Source organism: Rattus norvegicus, chromosome X (assembly GCF_036323735.1).
Source record: "Rattus norvegicus strain BN/NHsdMcwi chromosome X, GRCr8, whole genome shotgun sequence".
In the NCBI taxonomy this organism is placed as follows: Eukaryota; Metazoa; Chordata; class Mammalia; order Rodentia; family Muridae; genus Rattus; species Rattus norvegicus.
Window position 1 is genome coordinate 8,465,237 of NC_086039.1, and position 22,782 is coordinate 8,488,018.

Below are 22,782 nucleotides of genomic sequence, written 5' to 3' on the forward strand. Positions count from 1 at the left end.
TATCCTTAGGTTTGATCTTCTCATTGAGTCCTGGATTTCCTGTATGTTTTGGACCAGTAGCTTTTTCCGCTTCACATTATCTTTGACAGTTGTGTCAATGATTTCTATGGAATCTTCTGCTCCTGAGATTCTCTCTTTCATCTCTTGTATTCTGTTGGCGAAGCTTGTATCTACAGCTCCTTGTCTCTTCTTTTGGTTTTCTATATCCAGGGTTGTTTCCATGTGTTCTTTCTTGATTGCTTCTATTTCCATTTTTAATTCCTTCAACTGTTTGATTGTGTTTTCCTGGAATTCTTTCAGGGATTTTTGCGATTCCTCTCTGTAGGCTTCTACTTGTTTATTAATGTTTTCCTGTGTTTCCCTAAGGGAGTTCTTCATTTCTTTCTTGAAGTCCTCCAGCATCATGATCAAATATGATTTTGAAACTAGATCTTGCTTTTCTGGTGTGTTTGGATATTCCATGTTTGTTTTGGTAGGAGAATTGGGCTCCGATGATGCCAAGTAATCTTGGTTTCTGTTGCTTGGGTTCCTGCGCTTGCCTCTCGCCATCAGATTATCTCTAGTGTTACTTTGTTCTGCTATTTCTGACAGTGGCTAGACTGTCCTATAAGCCTGTGTGTCAGGAGTGCTGTAGACCTGTTTTCCTCTCTTTCAGTCAGTTATGGGGACAGAGTGTTCTGCTTTCGGGCGTGTAGTTTTTCCTCTCTACAGGTCTTCAGCTGTTCCTGTGGGCCTGTGTCTTGAGTTCACCAGGCAGCTTTCTTGCAGCAGAAAATTTGGTCTTACCTGTGGTCCCGAGGCTCAAGTTCGCTCGTGGGGTGCTGCCCAGGGGCTCTCTGCAGCGGCAGCAACCAGGAAGACCTGTGCCGCCCCTTCCAGGAGCTTCAGTGCACCAGGGTTCCAGATGGCCTTTGGTGTTTTCCTCTGGCGTCCGAGATTTATGTACAGAGAGCAGTCTTTTCTGCTTTCCCAGGCTTGTCTGCCTTTCTGAAGGTTTAGCTCTCCCTCCCACGGGATTTCGGTGCAGAGAACTGTTTATGTGGTCTGTTTCCTTCAGGTTCTGGAGGTGTCTCAGGCAGGGGTCCTGCCGCTCCTGGGCCCTCCCCCACGGGAGCCCAGAGGCCTTATACAGTTTCCTCTTGGGCCAGGGATGTGGGCAGGGGTGAGCAGTGTTGGTGGTCTCTTCCGCTCTGCAGCCTCAGGAGTGCCCACCTGACCAGGCGGTTGGGTCTCTCTCTCTCACAGGGTCTGGGAGCAGAGAGCTGCTGCGGACCGGGATCTGCGGGTGTGGGACTTCCGGTAAACACAGAACGTGCCCGGTCCTAGAGGAATTCTGCTTCCGTGTGTCCCAAGCTCACCAGGCAGCTTTCTTGCAGCAGAAAAGTTGGTCTTACCTGTGGTCCTGAGGCTCAAGTTCGCTCGTGGGGTGCTGCCCACGGGCTCTCTGCAGCGGCAGCAACCAGGAAGCTTCCTAGTTATTTTTGTCACCATAAACATAAAATGCATGTAATTTTTATCATCATAAACATAAAATACATGTAATTCTAAACACTTATTTATCCAGGGATAAATGAGATAAAAACATTAAGCAGGTCAATGTAACTTTGTAAAACTTAAATGAAATGATGCTTGTAAAAAAATCTATCACATTCATTGGTATACTGTAAAGGCTGGTTATTCAATGATTAGGCAAATGTGTAATTGAGCACCAAGGCTCTCAATATGTTTCAGTCAAGTCCAAAAACACTAGAGGAATTCCATATAGAATTAACCAAACCACAAAAGTCAATTGAGAAAGAAATTTCTATGAAATACCCCTTGAAGAAATTCTAAAACTGAGTGAACCTAATTTGGATTTGGAAAAAATGTTCTCACTTTATAAAATGGAAGGAAGATGATTTGTGAAAAATCAAAGAAGAAAGTGCTTTCTGAAAATGGTCAACCAAACTCTAATATATATAAACAGCTGTGGTCTGAGACGTGGCTAAAGACATCATAGGCACTGAGAGACACCCAAAACAGAGTAAGCTTTGTTTCTTTTCTTGGTAATGTTAATGACTCAGGAGCAAGGTGTTTCACAAGACATTTCATTATATCTTTACAACAAAACTGTTAAATCGATAAAAAAAATGTTCTTTGCTCTTTCTTATTATGGTCTGAAGTTTAGTTTACTTTTTAATGAAACAATTTAGTTTGTACATAAGGTAGGTTTAATTATGACATTTTCATGCATAAATACTGTATACTGCTCCTTAGACAAGGTTTACATTAAATTATAAACAAAATTTAATACTACTCTGCAATTTTACAGGTTATAAATATCATAATATGGATGGAGATGTGGTTCAGCAGTTAAGAATACTGACTGCTCTTTCAAAGTTTCTGAGTTCAATTCCCAGCAACCACATGGTGGCTCACCCACCATCTGTAATGGGATCCAATGCCCTCTTCTGGTGTGTAGACAGCTACAGTGTACTCACATAAATAAAATAAATCTTTAAAAAAAGAAAATTAAAAAATGAATATTATAATACTTCTGTCTACCCCTTTAAAATGAAAATATAGGCGTTGTAGTGGATCTCTGTGAATTCAAGTCCAGCTTAGTCTACATAGTAAGTTCCAGGCCATCCAGAACTACAAAGTGAGACCTGACCTATTAGAAAAAAAAAAAAGAGGGCATTGTATACCTTTAAAACTGTGAGATAAATGTATAATGTAAGATGATAAGCCTGTGTTATTATAGGGCAATCAAATACTTTGTAGATTATAAGTAAGGATAACACACACTAAATAGCTGAGAAGGAGATTAAGTAAAATGGATATTGGAAACTAAGTGAGAATTGGCCAGTAAAGAACTCCAGACCTAAAACCCTTGATATATGATCCACTTTACTCTGGGTAAGCGTAATGACCCGTATGCTTGTGGTTTTTGAGATCCTAGAAAAATCCAACCAGGGCTGAACACAAACACAGCAAAGAGAATGCATATAAATTCCAGTGCTTCGGAAGGAAGCCCTTTGAGGGGTAGAGTTCATGAAACACCAATGCCTGGTCCCAGGACAAAGTTCTTGCGATCTCACTGAACCTCTGCTATTGACAGTAATAAAACTGCCATAATTTGAGTGAATAGCACGATCAGGACTGGCTGGCAAAACACTATCTTATTCACCTTATTCTTACTTTAAGGACGTGCAGTCATAAGGCCTATGGGGTTGTATGGAAATGAACAGGTAAAAATCAACCTCTCTTTATTCCCTGGTTGGGCAGGTCTGTATTAAAAGAGCATATTTATCCTTATCTTCTTAACATAGTAGAAACTAAAAAACAAATGGAATGTTTGCTTATTCAATTTTGGGGGGAGGCATAATTTAAAGGAAACATTCATATTTATGCAGGAAAATCTAAACTGTATAAAAGTGTTTATTTTAGTTTTCATCTGTAAATGAGTATATCTAGCCTCTAATTTAATATTTTTTCTTTTTTCCTTTTTTCTTTTTTCTTTTATGTTAGGGGTCCTTTTCATCCTTTTCATTGAAGGAACACTTTAACAGAATAAAGGCTTGAGATAAGATGAGAAAAAAAACAAGGACTTTCTTTTCAAGATCCTGAGAATTCTGTTGTAAACACTTGAATAGAGTTTCCACTGACTCTGGCATCTTTCCTGGGAGCTTTCTGTAAACAACTGCAAGGGTTCTGTGCTCCTCAGATCAAGGGACCTTTAGTCCTTGGTTACACATCAGTTCAACAGCACTGGGAAACTCAACCACTCCAGCTCTAATTTTATTGTAAAGTAGCAGCTCTGAGCAAGCAAAGGGTACTGGCTCACAAAGATGGATGTTAAGAAAATGAGTTCAGTTCTTGCTAGTCTGTTTAATGGCTTGCAATGGTGTTTTTTTCTCCAAAGCACTGACTATTGCACATTTTATCATTGTTTCCACAGCACTACAAGATTGAGCAATCCCCCCCTCCTAAAATCACACAGCAAGCCTATCTTTACACCCAAAGGTCAAACTTCTCCGTTTTGAACTTTGATGCCTTGTGGAGAAGACAACCTGATTTCATAAAGCTCTTTACAACTGCCCTGTGCACTCACTCATTGCCAGCACAGCAGGTAAGCCCAGTTCTTAGATAGTCTTTTCACTTATTATCTGTGAAAAAAGAAAGGGTGTTGACAAATTTGCTCTTGTGTTGGTAGTTTTGTCACTTAACTGGCTACATATATAGTTGTCCTTCAGGGACCATGGAAAACTTCTTTGAAGATCTCTTTGAACATCCAAACACCCCATGTTCAATCTCCTATGGTATTTCAATACCATAGTTAGACATACCCCCACAATATACATTAAATCTTTTCTAGATTGCTTATTGTATCCACTGAAAGGTAAACAATATACAAATGGTTGTTATATTGCCATTATGTGAGGAATAATGAAGAAAAAATCTGCATGTACTAGGTTCAGACACATTGTTTTCTCAAATATTTTTGGTCCATAGTTGATTGCATCCACAGATATGGGAGTTAGGACTAGGCAGAGGTAGGGCTGACTGTATACTCCTAGAGACCATAATTCAGGTCAGCTAATATTTACCAGACTTTGTACTGGAAATACAAAGGTCATTCTCATCAGGCTGTAGAGAAACATAGAGGTTAATGGTGCTCAATAGTGTCTCTAAAGATAACTTCACAGAATCATACCATACATAAAAACAGGGGTGTTAAGCAGAGGGCATCCAGGCCAACATAGGACTTTCTGGGAGGCTTTATAAAGAGTGATACATTCTAGTAAAGAGGTTGTCATAAGCTCTTTTTATTTGCTATTCAAAACATACAGGACTAGTAATTTATAAAGAATATGTGGGCAGTAGACCAAGTCTAGAGGCTGGCAGGCCCCAGAGCATAGGTCAAACATCTATTAAGCATCTGATGAGCGTCTCATTATTGCATTATAACATGGTCAAGGTACCACACAGTGAGACAAAACAAACATGTTGTGTTCCTTCTTCTTCTTATAAAGCATCCATTCTGATTATAGGAGTTCTACCTTGAAGAACTTATCTAATCCCAATAACTGCCCCCATTTGCAATCAACAGATGAATTTTGGGATCATGTTTGCAACATATGATTTTGGCCAAACACATGAAAACGATAGCAAGTGGTTAAGTGCAGAACGAGAGTGCAAACCATAGTAGGTGGTTAGGTGCAGGGCATAGTGTAGACAAGTTTGAATGTCTGTGAACACAAGTCCTTGGTATTACATAAAACATACTTAACACACACACACACACACACACACACACACACACACACACACACACGTACCCATTGCTTCCCTAAAATTAAACTATAATTGGAAATCTTGTCCTTTTGCTTGCTAAATCTGATAACCCTAATTATATTTTGGTATGTATGTGTTCGTGTGTATTTTCATGGAAGTGGAAAGTCAATGTCCAGTCTCTTCCACAATCACACTCAACCATATTTTCTTTGAGACAGGGTATCTTATTGGACCTGGGGCTTACTGATTCAGCTAGACTGGCTATTTAGAAAGCCTTAGGTAGTCTTCTGTATCTACACCCTCACACTGTAATTACAAGTTCAGGTGTAAACTTATGAAAAAGCACTTCTTCCACTGAGCCATTTCTCTAGCACCATGGACAATTTTAATTCTAGATAAAGGACCTGTGCTTATTAAAAGCACATAAATCAGAACAACCAGGTATGTGGCATCACAAAAGAGTCAGATATAAGGTAGAGAAGTAGCTTGGATCTCAGTAGGGAGAGAAGCGTTAATAGGTATGCTCTGCTAAGAGCTGTATAGTTGATTCTATCCAGCAATCTTGTAAGACTAGAAGATTGGAAGAAAATTATTTACTTTGCAGATCCACAATGTGTGGACATTTGTAACAAGAGCCTATGTTTTCTGGATGCTTCTATGCCAATTGCTTCTGATTAGGTAATTCCTGGCTCTGATTTCTTTTTCTTGCAGCAACTACACAACAGTATATTTAAGAAACAATATTCTAGTAGTAGATGTTCTGCAAAACTCAATTAACCTTCTCCTGAGTGCATATCAAGTTCCCACCTTATGAATCTGTTACCCTAGTTCAGTCTGGCTACATACTCAGTGTCTCTGCTCTTTCCTGCAAGACCTGATCAAGATCATTCACTTCCATTTTATAGATTCTGCTGTACCTTGTCTTTTGAGATTTGAATATTGGACTGAAAGGGGTAGGTTAGTGATGGAGCACTTGCATAGCACACCATCATTCTCTAGAAAAAAATGAAAGTGGCAGAACAGAGAAAGACCTAGGATTCCTCCCTGAAACTGAAACACACAACTCTTGTTTTAGTTAGTGTGACTCTTGCTAGGCTGAACTGGCCTTGAACAACACCCATATGAGCTTTCTGATCCTCCTACATACTGTCGTTTAGAAATCTTTACCCCTTTTGAGAGATGTGACAATCTACTTATGCTTTTTCATGTGTCTCCTAGTCTGAGAGGATTCCAACTGGGGATGAATTGTCCCAGTGAGTAACTTGCTTGTCACACAAACATGAAAACTGGATTTGGATTCCTAGCATTCCTATAAAAATCCAGGCAAGGGAGACTTCACCTATAATCCCAGTATTTGGAGGCAGGACTCTTGCTTGCTGGCTAGCCAGGTTAGCTGAATCAGTGAACTTTGAGTTCAGAGAGATACTCCGTCTCAAATGAAAACCACCAACTTTACTGTGACCAAAGATGACATCTGACATGGGCCTCTGCCTCCCACATGCTCACAAGCATACTTGTACACATATGCAATACATTTCCATTGTCTGGGCTCCCAATCCTGTAAGACAAAGTTCATGGCCAGCATGAACAGGAAGCCCTCTCTGATTCGGCCCCCATCTCAATTCCCAGTCTCAAATTTCAAACATCCCTTGGTATTGCTTTATTGCTTGGCTTTGCTAGGGCACATACTTGTCAGCTTAGCCATGCCATAGCTTCTTCTTACAATGGACAGACATTCCTGAATGATGTGCTCTACTACCATTAAAGTGACTTAGTATTTTCTACAAACACACCCCTTAGCATTAATCTCCTCATGCCTTTACTCTACCACAATGATTTCACCTCTTCTCCGTTAGAACACATGAATCATGTCTTACTCAAGGTTAGATTGTCAGGTGCTTGGATGCAGACCAGATCTCAGTTTCCCTTAACCGCAAATCATATATATATAAATGAAGAGCTGAAAAAAATGAAGAACTGAATGAATAGCCATGCATCACTAGCTTCTCTACTACATAAGGATTGATTTATACAATTTAAGGTAAGACCTCACTGCTTGGGTACATTCATGTGACCCAAGTTCAGACAGTGGTTATGCATGAGTTTAAATTCATGAATTTGAGAGTGTAACAAGTTCAGACTTCATTTTGGCAATGCAAGCGGTGACTGATAATGTTCAGTGGTGACACCCTAAGAGAAAGTTTCTTATGTGTGATTGTATTAATCTTGTTTTGATACAGGGTTTTGCCCTGTAACCAGGCTAGCTTCCATCCTGTGACAGATCTACTGCTTTATTCTCCAAATTCTAGGATTACAGGCATGAATCATCATGCCTGATTTTGATTGTGATAGGTTTTAGTGCTATGAAATTGTATTTACTTCCTATCAATGTGTAGGGTCACACAAGCAGTTATGGCTATTACGTCAGGCTGGAAATAAGGCATTTACTTCATGCATAAGAATCAAATTGACAGAAGAGACCTTCCAGAGCTTTTTCCGTGCTCTGGCAGTGTTTGAGACAGTACATTCTTTATCAGCCAAGAGCCCTGCATTACATCATGCAGCAGAGTCCTCTCCTATTCCAAAGCAGACATGCAGCTTGAGCAAGACATCAGTCTTTATAATTTAAATGACTTGCAGGTAATGTACTTAGTGCTGTAACTTTGGTCCTTGTTTGCTCACTAGCCTGGAAGACTAAAGCCTTCTTCTGACTGTCAGCAACTCACATCTTTGCCATGTGATCTTGCAACAGAGAGAGGTGACATCATTCCTTCATCCCCTGAGTATTACATGCTCCACCAGTGACAGGAGGTGCTCACGATTGATGGTCTCACTTCATCTATAGGAGCGTCATTTTGACCTCAAAGGTGTTTTCAGATTATTAGTTCATGAGGAGAAAGCACGTTCAGAGATCTCAATGTTTTGTCTTGGTCTCTAGGTGACCTCTGGAATATAGCTGTCATTTTCAGCACTGGAAGCCTATCCCTGTAAAGTTGGTGTGAGAGTTAAGTGAGAAATGTCATGTGAAAGTGTTCTGGAACTTTAATAAAATTGGGCCAATGTGGCACTTCAGACTTGTCCTAGGCTGGAGCTGAGCTAGTCCAGATCATGGGGAATTGATGGAGGAACATTACAATAGCATGTGAGTCCAAATTAAGTGATTAGGTAGAGCAAGTCACAGCAGCCACTAAGTAAATTTGAGAGGACATTAATCACTTTGGAAAGCAAGAAACTCTGAGTTCAGCTATACTGTCAATGGCATTTAGGCCCATAGCACATGGCCCACATCTCATCACTGAAGTGTCAACCAATAAGGTGATGGTACTTTGCACTGCATCTCGACTTTCCATTCTCTGCTCCAGAGTCCCTGACACCTCTGCTTGGGACCCGAGGAAACTCTCTTGGCAGTCATGGATTGTCAGCTGGAAGAGTAGGAGAGTGAACAAACATGTAGCCGTTGGAACCAGGAGTCAGTGGATGAGTGATTCTCTTTCTGCATCATGACTGGGTAATATGAGATGTGTGCCACACAGTTCCCCAAGAAGTCTCCAGTGATATTTAGCTCTCCCTCTATGATTTCCTGTTCCGTCTCCACTACTGTGCCCTTGAAACACTTTCTAAAGTAAACCAGTTCTATGAACACCCCCATTCAAGGCTTTGCTTTCTCAGAGCAACCTAAGCTAACAACTTGCTATAATATATACAGAACTGAAGTAACACTTTGCCTTGATGTTTCCCAGCTTCATCCTTTCATTCTATCTATCCTCCACTTAACTCCCTGCCTTATTTCTACAGTGCTTCTTTAATACTCCCATATTCTGCACTGGCCTCCCTGTTTATGTTTTTCTTGTATGTTTCTGTATTTTCTCTTATGCACAATTTTACACACACATAGGCACATGAACACATACATGCACACGCAACACACACACACACACACTCACATGCACACACAGAGAAACATACACAAGGTGGCCAATGCTCTCCCATTTAGCATTGCTTTTTTGTGCCATACACAATTGCAGACTTTTCAGACTTTTCCATTTTGCAGGCTGAGAACATTTCCCTAGAAATAACAACAGTAATCAATTGACTAATTTACAGTTGTCAAAGATCATCTACTTTTTCCACTGCTTTATAAAATAAAGGATAAATTAAGCCCTCCCTTTGCCCCCAACCATCAAAAAAGAGGCTATAATACCATCCTGGGGAATGGTTTCCAAATTAGGGCGATAGTGTTCTGAATATTCATGGGCATGTGTTTGTTCTCATCCCAACACCTGGAGGGTTGGATTCCCCAGATGAAGCAAAGGGACTTTCCTGTGAGGACTGCATTCAAGTCCTGCTCCCTTTATTAGCAGGAATAGGGTTTGCATTTGTCTTATCCCATTTTTTCTAAGAGGACATAACATTTCTGAGATTACAAAGCTGAGAAAATAAATGGCCTTTTTAAAAAATGTATTACATCTAAATAGATACAAAGAAAGTGACTTTTAGAATGTCTGAAGGAAAATAAAGATGTCTGCATGGGTAACAACTGAAACTCTGGTAGCAGATACTTGAGGAACAAAGATGAGAAATAATCTGTGGTATCTTTGTATTTAACGGATTTAAAAAGCATAAGAATGACAAACAAGAGAACTAAGGCAAGGAAGAGAAACAGAATTAGATCAGTCATAGAAACCATCAGGATGATTTCAAGTTAAAGTATAGCCCTTGTACAATTCCATGAAAATAAAAAAAAGGCTAAAAAGGTAGCATTTGGTTGGTGACTGGTATGTCACTAATACCTTGCAAAAAAAGGTTCCCCTGTAGTATATTATTGCGTGTGCAGGTAATTCTAGCCCCTCACAGTGTTGCCTTAAGGATTGAAGCCCAGAGACCTGACATAGAGTCCTGCTTGGGTAGCTGTTTTTAAAAGCCTAGAGGCCTTTTCAACTGTTTTGTTAAATATGCTCATTCAAAGGAATGATACAACTTCCTTTTCTTGGAATCAGAACTATGGAGGTGAAGCAATAACTCTGTCATTTATCAGCCAAATGGAATCAGAGAAACTTCCAGCACTAAATTCCAGTCTACCTGTGTGTTTGCACTGGGAGAAGTGGGGTAGAGAGTCTGGCCTTCAAGTAATCTGCTAAATAAGCAAAGGGTAGGATTTTTTTCCCTCTGGAATTTGGACTCTTCTCTAGGTCCCAATAGGTGTTTGTCACATTGTCTGTCACTATAAGTTAGAAATTCTCCCTCTGCTGTTAGTCATGGGTTATTTTTACTGCTTTGTGTAGATATAAATTTATCTGTTTGAAAATTATTTGTAGCTTGGGAACTCTGTGTTGGTTATGTATGCGTTTAAATACCCTTTCAGGTTAACTTATTTTTCTATGAATTAGAACCCTATATTCTATTGTTTTATTACATCATTACATGAATGGGCTGCAATGTGATACTCTTTACTTGTGAATACAATATGTTTTGATCTAACCCAGCCTTTCTCATTTACCCTCCTCCGTTTTTCTGTTCTTAAATTCCTGCCTTTTACTTAATCACTTAACATAAATTTTAGCTTTTAAAATCATGTATAAAGATATATTTCTTTTTCTTTTTGCTTCCAAATCAAAACCCTTTGGATCTCAGGTTCTTCTGTTTTTAACACTGATTTGATTATACTTAATAAGGAACACAATGGGGGAAACATTTACCTTTTTAACTGCTGCCACATTCTTCTTCTTCATCCCTGGCCTTCATTGCAACCTGGTCTCTCTCTCTCTCTCTCTCTCTCTCTCTCTCTCTCTCTCTCTCTCTCTCTCTCTCTCCCTCTCCCTCTCCCTCTCCCTCTCCCTCTCCCTCTCCCTCTCCCTCTTTCTTTCTCTCTCTCTCTCTCAAACACACACACACACACACACACACACACACACACACACACACACACACACCACTATTAACTAGCTTCCACATCCCTGACATCCTTGAAAAACAGATGTTTCTTTGCTCATTACTTCAGGCTGGTGGACTGTGTCCAATGAGCACTTTTTCTCCCTGAGAACTTTTTCTCCCTGAGAACTTTTTCTTTCCTTCTTTCTTTTCTTTTTTCTTTTCTTTCTTTCTTTCTTTCTTTTTTTTTTTTTTTACAAAGTCTCACTAAGTTGCCCGAGCTGGTTTTGGACTCACTGTGTATTTCAGGAAGGCCTTCCACTTGCTGTCCTCTTGCCTCAGCTGCCCAAGGAGTTAGAATACAGTCGTGTACTATACATACATAAGCAAAGATTATGTAAGGTAATGAGGTTTCACATATGATAAAATATTAACCTCTTGGGATATGCAACTGGGTAGTATTTTGTTCATCGCCCTGAATGGAAAAACCCGTATCCATTGAAAGATGAAACATTCATCCTCCCTACCTTCTGGGCTTCTGTAAAACCTCATTTTGGTTTCTGTTTTCATAGATTCGCCTACTTTGGATATTATAATTATTATAGAAGCCATATGTTTTTGTATCTTTTTATAGCTGGTTATTTTTACATAATATAATGTGATGTTTCTCATATTTTTTCTAGATTTTGTCCACAAGGGCAATATTTTATTGGGAGAAGTTTCAAGACTTGTTTTGGTAGTATACAATGCCCTTGAAAATAAAAACTATATTTGATGATCACAGCACTATCCTGAGTAGAGAATTATGATATTTTACTGAAAATCATTTTTGATTGATACTCATCATTTAGACATCTGAAAATTTCAACTTCCATTTGGAGCTTTAATTTTTAATTTAAGCATTACACAGTTTCATCTAATATTTGTTCAGTGATTCCCATAAAACAGAACATTCATATTTAGGCTGAGAGTATAGGTCAGTGGTAGAATGCTTCTTAGAATACATGGGATCCTGAGTTCAATCTCTAGTACTCGAAAAATATCTATCTGTCTGTCATTTACCTCTGTATCTATATGACAATTTGGCTTATTTATGTTTTTAACTCTATAACTAATTTCACTCAAACTATTATAATATATGTTTCTAATTTTTTAAGATTAATTAATTTATTTTATGTATGTGAGGGTATCAGATCCCATTACAGATGGCTGTGAGCCACCATGTGGTTGCTGGGAATTGAACTCAGGACCTCTGGCAAAACAGTCAGTGCTCTTAACTTCTGAGCCATCTCTTCAACCACCAAGGGATAAATTTTATAAAAAAATATTTAACTTTGTCATTGGAAAAATCAGTTGCTTGAAGAAGGAAATACACAGACTGTTTATTGCATGAAAATTATATTGCTTATCTTTACCAGGGGCATTAATTCTTCATAGCTTGTGAGTATTGGTAGAAAGTGGTTAAGTGTTTTTTTCTAGAGCTGAGGACTGAACCCAGGGCCTTGCACTTGCTAGGCAAGCGCTCTACCACCAAGCTAAATGCCTAGCCCGAAAGTGTTCCTTGGAATGGTGAGATGATGTCTTTAAGTAAAACTCAAATAGTCAAACAATGTTTGGAAAGAATGACACCAAACTTGCAAAATTTTCAGATGGCATTTGAGTCCTAGTATATAACATTCAGCTGTTGAAGAGAATTGCATCTAGAAAGCGTCCTTAGATTTCAAAAGGTTTTTCTCTTTTTATCAAGGAGTAATTTTTCTTTGGCCTGCCGCTGTAGATGAAGAAGTATCTATTGAAAGTAATCATACCTTCAATTATCTAGTAACTGTTTGCTTTTCATGGCTATGTGCACTTACTTCAATAAGCTTGACCCAGAACCACCGAAGTCTGGTCGTTTGAAATAAATGCATGTGATCATAATGCATCATCATTTCCTTTTTCATCATCTAGAATTCACCTTTGGCAACAATTTTATTCATCTCTGAGTCTTTCCTCTTTTCAAATGTAGAGGCTTTATTTGGTCAAATTACCCCTTATTTGCCTGAGCCAGATAGGGAAAAATTATAGTAGAGACTCAGACATGTAATTGAACCTTTGCAGAATGCTTTCATCTAGATCAGTGATTCCAAACATGCTAAGATTTTGCTTCCAGTGGACATTTCTCAGTATTTAAGAACGTTTTGCTCATTGCAAATAGAGAAGGGGCTTCTGCTAGCACCTAGTAATGTCTTACACCGTTGTATCACTAGAGCAAATTGCCACACATGGGCTGTTTACTTATTGTATTTCTTAATTATTTATTTTGACAGTCAGTCAGTGCTCCACCACTTAATTTTACTCCAAGTCCTAGTAAGTGGGTAATCTATAAAGAACAGAAGTCAATTTCTCACATTCTAGAGCTTGCAAAGTCAGGAAGTAAGCAAAGCACTGACAGTTCAATGTTTGCTAAGGACCTGTTTGCAGTATTGTCATTGGCAAGAGTGGTAAAAGCTGTGCTCTTGCTTAATGGGAAGGAATACACAAAAAAAGGATCTCAGTCTGGGAAATTTCTTTTTACAAAGCTCTAAGTTCATTCATATGCAGAAAGCCCTTATGACTCAATCATATCTTAATACTTCAATGTATTAAAGATTACATTGCAAGATGGATTTGACGGATGCCACACCAAAGGGTAGATGTCCAAGATACTGATAAATAGTCTATAATGTAGATTAGATGTCCCATAAGAAAGAATTACCGTGCCCAAATGACAGTTGTGCATAGGTTAAGAAATTCTAACCTACTTGTAGCAATTTATAATTTAAGTCTCAGTCTTTCTTAGTCCCAGATGGCAATGAATGACTTAAACTTTTCCCTTTAAGACTTTTCAAGTCAGGTATGCTCTTGATATCAATATTTTCATTTCAAAGGCCTAGTTCTAAGGCCTAGACTATGAACTCTTTTTTCTACCTCAGGAAATTAGCATCTGTATATTAGTTGGATGTTTCTCAAAATACTATTCTTTGGCTCTCTACTGTAACAACCTGAGTTCTTTTTCAGAGACCTCCAGTGAGTTACAGCTGAAATTCTTGACTGTAGTGTAGAAAAGAATCTCTGAATAAGTCAGTATGAAGCAGCATTGAAGTTTACTAAGAATAGATTACAACATGGATTTAAGCATAGATAGTATGGTAGAAGAACTGAAGAGAGTAGACACCCACGTGTGGACTTTCTAAGAGCTGAATTTAAGTGTCTTAACAAAATGCTATGTGCCATCTTGGTTGCCTCTGAAGCGACATCTCAAATAAATTTTGAGGACGTCAACTGAATCACAGGGTCATCTCTAAGGTGCACCGGACAGGATTACAACTGATAAGATTAAAACCTCTGTCCACATAGATTGCACAAGGGAGTTAAGACTTGTTTTTGCTTTAGACAAAGTTTAGGGTCTTGTTTGTGAAATTCCCAGAAAACTGCATGTGTTCTGGATAAAAGAGCAAGGCCACTCTCAAAGGTCACATGCCTCAGGCTTAAGCATTCTCTCACATTCTAACAGGCTTTTTTGAAATCTCTGTGAATGGAATCTCCTCTCTGTGTCAGCACTTCTCACAACAAACATTGGTAATGCTGACTCAATTGGTGAGAGACTTTAACCCGAATTTGGAGTTAAAGGGTATTTTCTCCTTCATTTTTTTAATTACTCCCATAATATCCTGCTTTGAGGTCACTGAAAGCTACAACAACTTCTCATAAAGAGATAAAAATGGACATTAAAATGTAAATCTTCACATCAGTTTTCTAAGAGTGTCACATTGACTTATTTAATTTGATTCAATTAGTTTCTTGAAAAAAACCACATCTGTATTGAAGAGTATGTAGACTGGTTAATTAGAACTTCATGGTTTGTGGAGACACGGAATGTAGCAGACGAAGAACCAAAATTATCTTGGGCTGTCTTTTGTCTCCTTAATAGTCATTTATCACCCACCTCTGTATCTGACCTAACATCTCACATACTGAATCCTGACTATCTTTTATTCTAGATTATATAGTATGCAATATAATCATTTTCACAGTAGATCATTTTATTCAGGGCAACCTGAGTCTTTGTTCCAAGGCCACAGCCACTCCCTTTGGCTCAGAACAAAGAATCTCTTATTCCCTTTGAAATTAGGGATGCCCTTTGCATCTTTTTGTTGTTGTTGTTAAAGTGCAAGACATAAGGTCACCTGTGTAGAATCTTTGGCTATGTCTGTCTGTACTTGCTAGTCTGAAGGACCTGCCATTTGTAAAGATTCCTCCTGTCCAGCTTCCTGCCCAATTAGTACATCTGTGCTTCTGTGTTCTGCACTCTCCCTGCAGAGCTTCATCTTCCCTCCATTCTGTGATGGTTCATGTTCAATGTCAACTTGGCAGGATCTGAGATCACCACAACACAAACATCCATTGCCATCCTGGGTGGAATTCTATAGTCCCTGAACATGCCTATGAGGGACTGCATTGATTAGGTTATGAGCAGGAGAAAGACTCACACTAAGACTGGGCACACCCACTGCCTCAGTTTGAGGAACAGAGTGCCTAAAGAGGAGCAAGGCAGCAGGATCTATGACTCTGTTATGTGCCTGTGGGCACAGTGCGAACAGCTGTTTCTAGGTTCTGCTACCAGGACTTCTGTGCCATAATGAATGGCCCCTTTCAACTAGGAGTCACAGTATAACCCCGTTCATTTAAGGTGCTGGAGTTGAGATATTTTATCACAGCAGCAGTAAAGTAAATTATGTCAAAGACTTGCCACAATTTCTACCACACTAATTTATATTATTCATTCACTTGTATATTTGCTCAGCACATTTATAAACTACTAAACACTCCTACCCCAATAAAGACAGAGCTCTTTGTGTAGCACATTATCTATAGAAAAAATATATATATATATATATATTTATGTATTTATCATGGGAGCAGGGTGCATACATGCAGAGGTCAGAGTACAACCTGCAAGAATTAGTTTTCTTATTTCACCTTGTGGGTTCTGGTAATTGAACTGAGGGCAACAGGCTGCGTAGCAAAAACTTTTGTGTGCTGAACTATTTTACTAACTCTAGTAAAGGAATTCTGACTTTAGCTAACACTTCTTCTTGTCTGCATATTCTGTTATTTATTACTGTCAGTTTGAATTCTATGTGTTGATTTCTTCTATTAAACCATGACAAATATCTTTTCAGGCTAGAGTGACCAAATCAAACACAGAACATGAGGTTAAATTTGCATTTGAGATCAATGACAATCTGTTTTAATATAACATTGGACACATTCATACTGAAATTGTCATTTCTCATTTGAAATTCAAATTTAAGTGAATAGATTGTATTTTTAATAAATTTTATAACCATTTCTAAGACAAATATTTTAATATTTTCCCTATATCTTCAGGGACACATGACACAAAGTTGGCTGTGCAGTCATTATCAAAAAGAGGCATCAGTTGTCTTATTCCTTTGAGATAGTTGGAAATTGAAAATATTCTCCTTCAAAGACAGAGACAGTGAGTAATTGGTTCTAGTTCATGCTGACATTATAGCTAAATCAACTGTAAGTTGAAGGGAGGAACAGGCTTTTAGGGAATAGCATGACTTACATACTAACACGACAGAGGAGAAGAGAACACAGTTTCTATGAGGTTTTATTTTTTTAAAATTGTTGTTCCTAGGACATTCTTAGCTGTCAGGTAAATGTAAATCAAAACTACTTTGAAAATCCATTTTACACCTGTCTGAATACCTCAGGTCAATAACACAAGTGACAGCTCATTCGGGCGAGAGTGTAGAATAAGGAGAACACTCACCCATTGCTGGGGATTCAAACTAATACAGCCACTGTGGAAATGAGTGCGAGAGTTCCTCAGAAAGACAGAATCAATCAACCTCAACACCCACCTAGACCACTCTTGGACATATACCCAAAGGATACTTCATTCTTCCACATGAACACTTGCTCAACCATGTTCATTGCTTCTCTATTTATGATATCCAGAAATTAGAATATCTTTCAAAAAAGTCCCTTAAAAACAAACAAGAAACCCCTAGGTGTCCCTCAAAAATGGATAAAGAAAATGTGAAACATTTACATAAAAGAGTATAACTCAAATGTTAAAAATGACATCATAAAATTATCAGGCAAATGGATGAAATTAGAAAAATCATCCTGATGGAGGTAACCCTATCTCATAAAAATGAATGTTATGTATTTGCTTATATGTGGATATTACCCTCTAAGTACATGATAACCAAGCTACAATTGAAAGACCCAGAGAGGTTAGATATAGAAGAAGGAATTAGTGGGAACACACATTTCCCAGGGAGGAGGAAGTAGAATAGACTTTAGAGGTAGATTGGAAGGGGGCATAAATGAAAGGATGAGGTGAGGAAAGGGATTGGAGATAGGATTGAGGTAGGAAACAAAAGGAGAGACAGCTAGAATTGAGAATGATTTGAAGCATTGTATGCAAACCTATTGCAGTGGACACCTTCTAAAATACATAGAGGCAATCCTAAAGAAGTCTTGAAATAATGGGGAAGATGGAGTCCCAATTGGCCATCTCATGTCACCAAATAAAGTTTCTAGGATTGGGACAGTTACATGTCAGTTGAGTGATTGGATGGACAGACAGACAGACATCTGATATGTTTTGTTTGTTTGGTCTTGGTTTTTAAGAGACAGCATCTCTCTATGCAACCCAAGCTGATCGAAAATTATTTTCCTGCTTGTTTCTCAAGTGTTGGGGTCACAGGTGTGCCACACCATGCCCAGTTTAATGGGATGTCTTTTATATGTATATATTGAAGAACAAGTACCTTCTTTTAATTAACATGATAATTATCTCATTAACCTATCTCTTTTGTGATGAGAATGTTAACAATACAGTATTTTAGCAATTTCCCCAGTGATATGCAGAAAACTATGGGTGAAACCTATTTATACACTCAGTATCTGATAGAGAGATGACAACCAAGATATGTAAGGAACTCATATATCTCAATAGGAAAACCAGACATGTACATTTTTTTCTAAAGAAAATATACAAGAGAGGAATAAACACATAAAAGTGTGTACAACATCACTAATTATCAGAGAACTGCACATCAAGGCTATCGATTTATATATTATTTATATATCGATTTAAATGTCTGGCTTTTAATTAAAAGTGAATGAAATGAATATGTCAAAGTGATGTCAACACTTGTGTGTTGCTTGCAGCATTCTTTACAGTACCAGCTACAGACCAGCTATATGTCAGACATACACGAACACACACACACACACACACACACACACACACACACACACAAATCATTTGTGACCATGGGGATGAAACCATTGGACATTATGCTACATATATGGGAGAAACTGGACAAAGAAAAATATTGTATGTTCTCATTTATATATGGAACCTAAAAACAAGGACTATCTAGAAGCAGGAAATGGAATGGAAGTTGATAAGAATGAGGATTGTGGATGCAGGAAATGGTGGGAAAATAATATACTCTTAAAAGATAAATAGTTTTAAGGTAAATAATGTTAAGATAAATAAAATCTTAAGATGAATAACTTCTGGGAATCAAAGGCACAATACGGTGAGTTTCTGTTGTGATGAAACACAATGACCAAAAACAAGTTGGGAAGGAATATTTGACTTACACTCCTAATCTCGGTTTATTATTGAAGGAAGTCAGGACTGGAAATTAAACAGGACAGGAAGGAACCTATAATCAGGAGTTGATGCATAGGTACATTGGTTGGAGAGGTGTGTGTGTGTGTGTGTGTGTGTGTGTGTGTGTGTGTGTGTGTAGATAAGAGACCTAGGCTGTCAAAAGGATTATTATAAACTAGGTGGGGTTCTAGGTGGATAAACCTTTGGTTTGCCTGCTTCAAAAGTGCTCATCCAATGCTGTCTTCTGAACATAATGTGGCTGATGCACTCATGACCTCTGAGCAGCTATAATTCCCTATACAACATTAAGCCATTCGATATTCCAGCATGGATGGCAGAGGACCTTATAAACCCCTAGCTATAGATGACGAGTTATTGAAGTTGAGGTGTGACTACTGGTAGATATGGCAATGTTCTAATGGATTGCCCCACACTCATGCACAAAAGGAGGCCATTATGCTCTATTCGGACTCAAGTTTATAAAAACTAAAAAGATGTGAAGTTGGGAGAAGGATGTTTGAGGGAGTTCTGGGTGGAGATGAAGGACGGAATGGGGGAAGAATCTGATCAAAATACATTGTAAACATGTATGAATTCTCAAATAATAAACAAACAAACAGATTAAGTAAATAAGTATGTAGGTGGATAAATAAATAAACAAATAAATAAACAAATAAATAAATAAATAAATAAATAAATAAATAAATAACATGCTCATTCTCTGAGCTCCTAGATATGATTAATAATAGGCCTTTCTCCTCTGTGCTCCATACAGTTTTGCCGTGTCATCTGTTCTGATATTACACACTGTTTAGGACCTTATTTTTGATCTGTTGAAACATTTTATTCACAGTGTTAGTCACTGTAAAAAAGCAAACATTCACTTTGAACAATGATCAGCCGGCCCAAGCTACATGAGGTCTTGGTCTCTTATTCTCTGTAACCTATCACATCCTCTGTTTTGCTGAAGCCTTGCTTGCAGCTTGGTGTCTCTGCCCAACTCCATACATTCTGAGATTGTCCTAGAGTGCACATATCTTACCTGTGCTATGACAACGAGGTTGTAGGGAAAAGCTATCTTTGCACTTTTCAGATAGGAAAAGTCATTTCTTATTCATTCCCAACGTGTCTCACTAAGCCTGCTTAATGAGCTCACAAAGCTTTTGGGCAGTCACCCTGCTTGTTCCCTATGACACCACTTTCATGTAGTTCTTGACAAATCTTCTGGCCTTGTTAGGCCTTTTGGTAATGTGTTGTGTGTTTGCCTTCTGTTCCCTTTGCCTCTGTCTCTCAAATGCTAGGATTGTAGACATATGCCACCATGCCTAAAACTTCTTTGTCATTGTTAAATCAGCCTATGGACTTTTGATAAGGTCTAGATTCTTGAGCCCTTCTGATTCATGGACTCTGTGAATGCATAAACAGCCCTTGGATTCCAAAGAACACCCAGATTAGCATCCAAGATGAGGACAGATACTCCATTGCTTGCACTGCAGGTCTCACACTTTCGACTGAACATTATTAAAGGAAGCGCTGTCCTGGCTGCAAGGGCTGGTGCTTTTCATCATTTTACCCTCCAATACAAGTTTGAAAAAAAGAAGATTAACATAGTTGTTCAGGGAAAAACTGGTAAGCTCTAAATAATCCAATTTTAAAATGAAATTTCTACCCCTTGTCAAACTTCCAGCATTGAAAAAAGAAAGGCAAAATGTACTACTTAGATAGTATCTGGTGCACTGTGTTCTACACAGCCTGCCTCTTTATTGAAACCTCCTGTGGCATAAGAGACTCACTGAAATATCCCTTAATGAAAAGCTAGCCAGCAAGAAAGAAGTAATAACGACATTTTATCTCTTTGGCAGTCTTCTAATAAAAAAGAAATGAAAGCAAACCGTGCTCATTTTAATTGATGAAAGAAACATGGATTTCATAAAGTTGAAAAGGCAAATAAATCCTGCTAGAGGCAAACAGCACCCCTCTGCATGACTTTGTGAGAGGTGCCGAGCATTGTGCAGATGGAACATAAATTAGCTTTCTGGTAATTATCCGATTTTATATTTAGGTTTCTTAGGATTAGCATCATTTTTAATTTATGATGCCATATTCCTAATGATAGACACAATGTCTGATATCAAGTTGCTGCTCAATAAATTATTCTTTAATGGATGAATAAAAGATAACACGTCCTCTTTCAGCACTGATTTATTATCTAGCTGGGGACAGAAGACAGGAATACACACAGAAACAGAGGATGCTTCCTATCACTTACTGTTAAGTCACTCACTGCTATGTTATTAATGTTAGGCTGTTTGTGGATAGTCTTCAAGATGGTGAGGATGGGCTGTGCATCGGCCTTTGTCCATTTCTTCCAATGCCCCAGCTTTTACCTTGCCTTTCAATTTAGAATTACTATGCACTTTGCTGGGTATGCTTGTCATTCTTCCTAGTTGAATAACTTTTATTCATCCCAACACACATGTCATTTCCTCCTGGAGGGCCTCCATGATTGTCTAGCTAGGTTATCTTTTCTTGATATGTGTCCTAGAGAGACATTAGTGATCTCTCTTCTCAATTGTCTCTTCCTGATGAGATGTGAGCCCCACGAAGGTAAGGAAAAACTTTTATCTTATTTTTCTTCTCAAGTGCTCAGATTAGCAGGTATTCAATAAACACTACTATAATAGATACTCTATTCATATGATTTATATCATTATAACAAAATAAGTGAGGATGAGAAATTCAGAAAGGAAAAAAAATATTCATTTTGTCTTACAATTCTGGAAGGCCAGGAACATGGAATTAATATATAACTGGTTTCTGGTGGGGACTCCATATTCCTCCATGTATAGCAGGAAGTATTTTTAAATAATACTTTACTTTATAAAACCATATTAATCTCTTGATAAGGAAGAGCTCCCATGGCCAGAGGTTTACATGTCAAACCATCTTTCAGTGCCATTACCTTGAAGAATTAAATCTCAACATATATTCTAGTAGGAAGAAACCATGCTTGAACCATGTCAGATACCTCCCATATGATTATTAAAGATGCTTCTAGAGGTTGTCAGGGTACTCTAGAGACTGAGCTTGTTCTAAAATTCATAAGGAAGCAGAAGCCTGCATTCATGCTCAAATAGTATATAGATATATAGATATAGATATAGATATAGATATAGATATAGATATAGATATAGATATAGATATAGATATAGATATAGATAAAGATATAGATATAGATATAGATATAGATATAGATATAGATATAGATATAGATATAGATATAGATATGGTATAGCATAGCATAGCATAGCATAGCATAGCATAGCGTAGGGACCAGCAAGCAGCATGGCTACCATTGTTAGAAATGTATTTCCTCTGATTTTTTCCACAAGCCATGATGCTGTGTATGCTTGTTCAAGTTTAGGAAACACTATGTCAATGAAACACAGAGAGAAGACACACTACAACAGTTATCTCATCTAGAAGGTTGAGGGCTCTAAATAAGCCTGGGTGACTGCCCATGTGGACTCAAATAGTAGCCTCGGAGACCCTTTAAGGGTCTTTGTCTCCCTGTTATCAAGGTATGACTTCGGATTCTATCCATTATAAACTATAAGGTAATGGTTCAGCTTTGTTCAAAGGGAACCGTGAGTTTTCTCCAGATACCATAGGATTTCTCTGGTTTTTCTTTTGGCCTCGGTGTCAGGTGGACATAGAGAAGATTCAGTCTGTCTTGGACTCAAAGCCTCATTATATATTCAAGCCTTTGGCTGAAGCACTCTTGGAACGAAGCAAAGGGGTTTCAGGCATATCTTATGAAGACCTCCAATTATCTCACCCCATCTGACATGTCATTCACTTTCAAGTAGAAAAGGGGTACAGGCTGTAAAAGACCACTGATTCAGAAAGCTATGGACAGAGGTAAATCCAGAAGAGAGCAGTAAGGA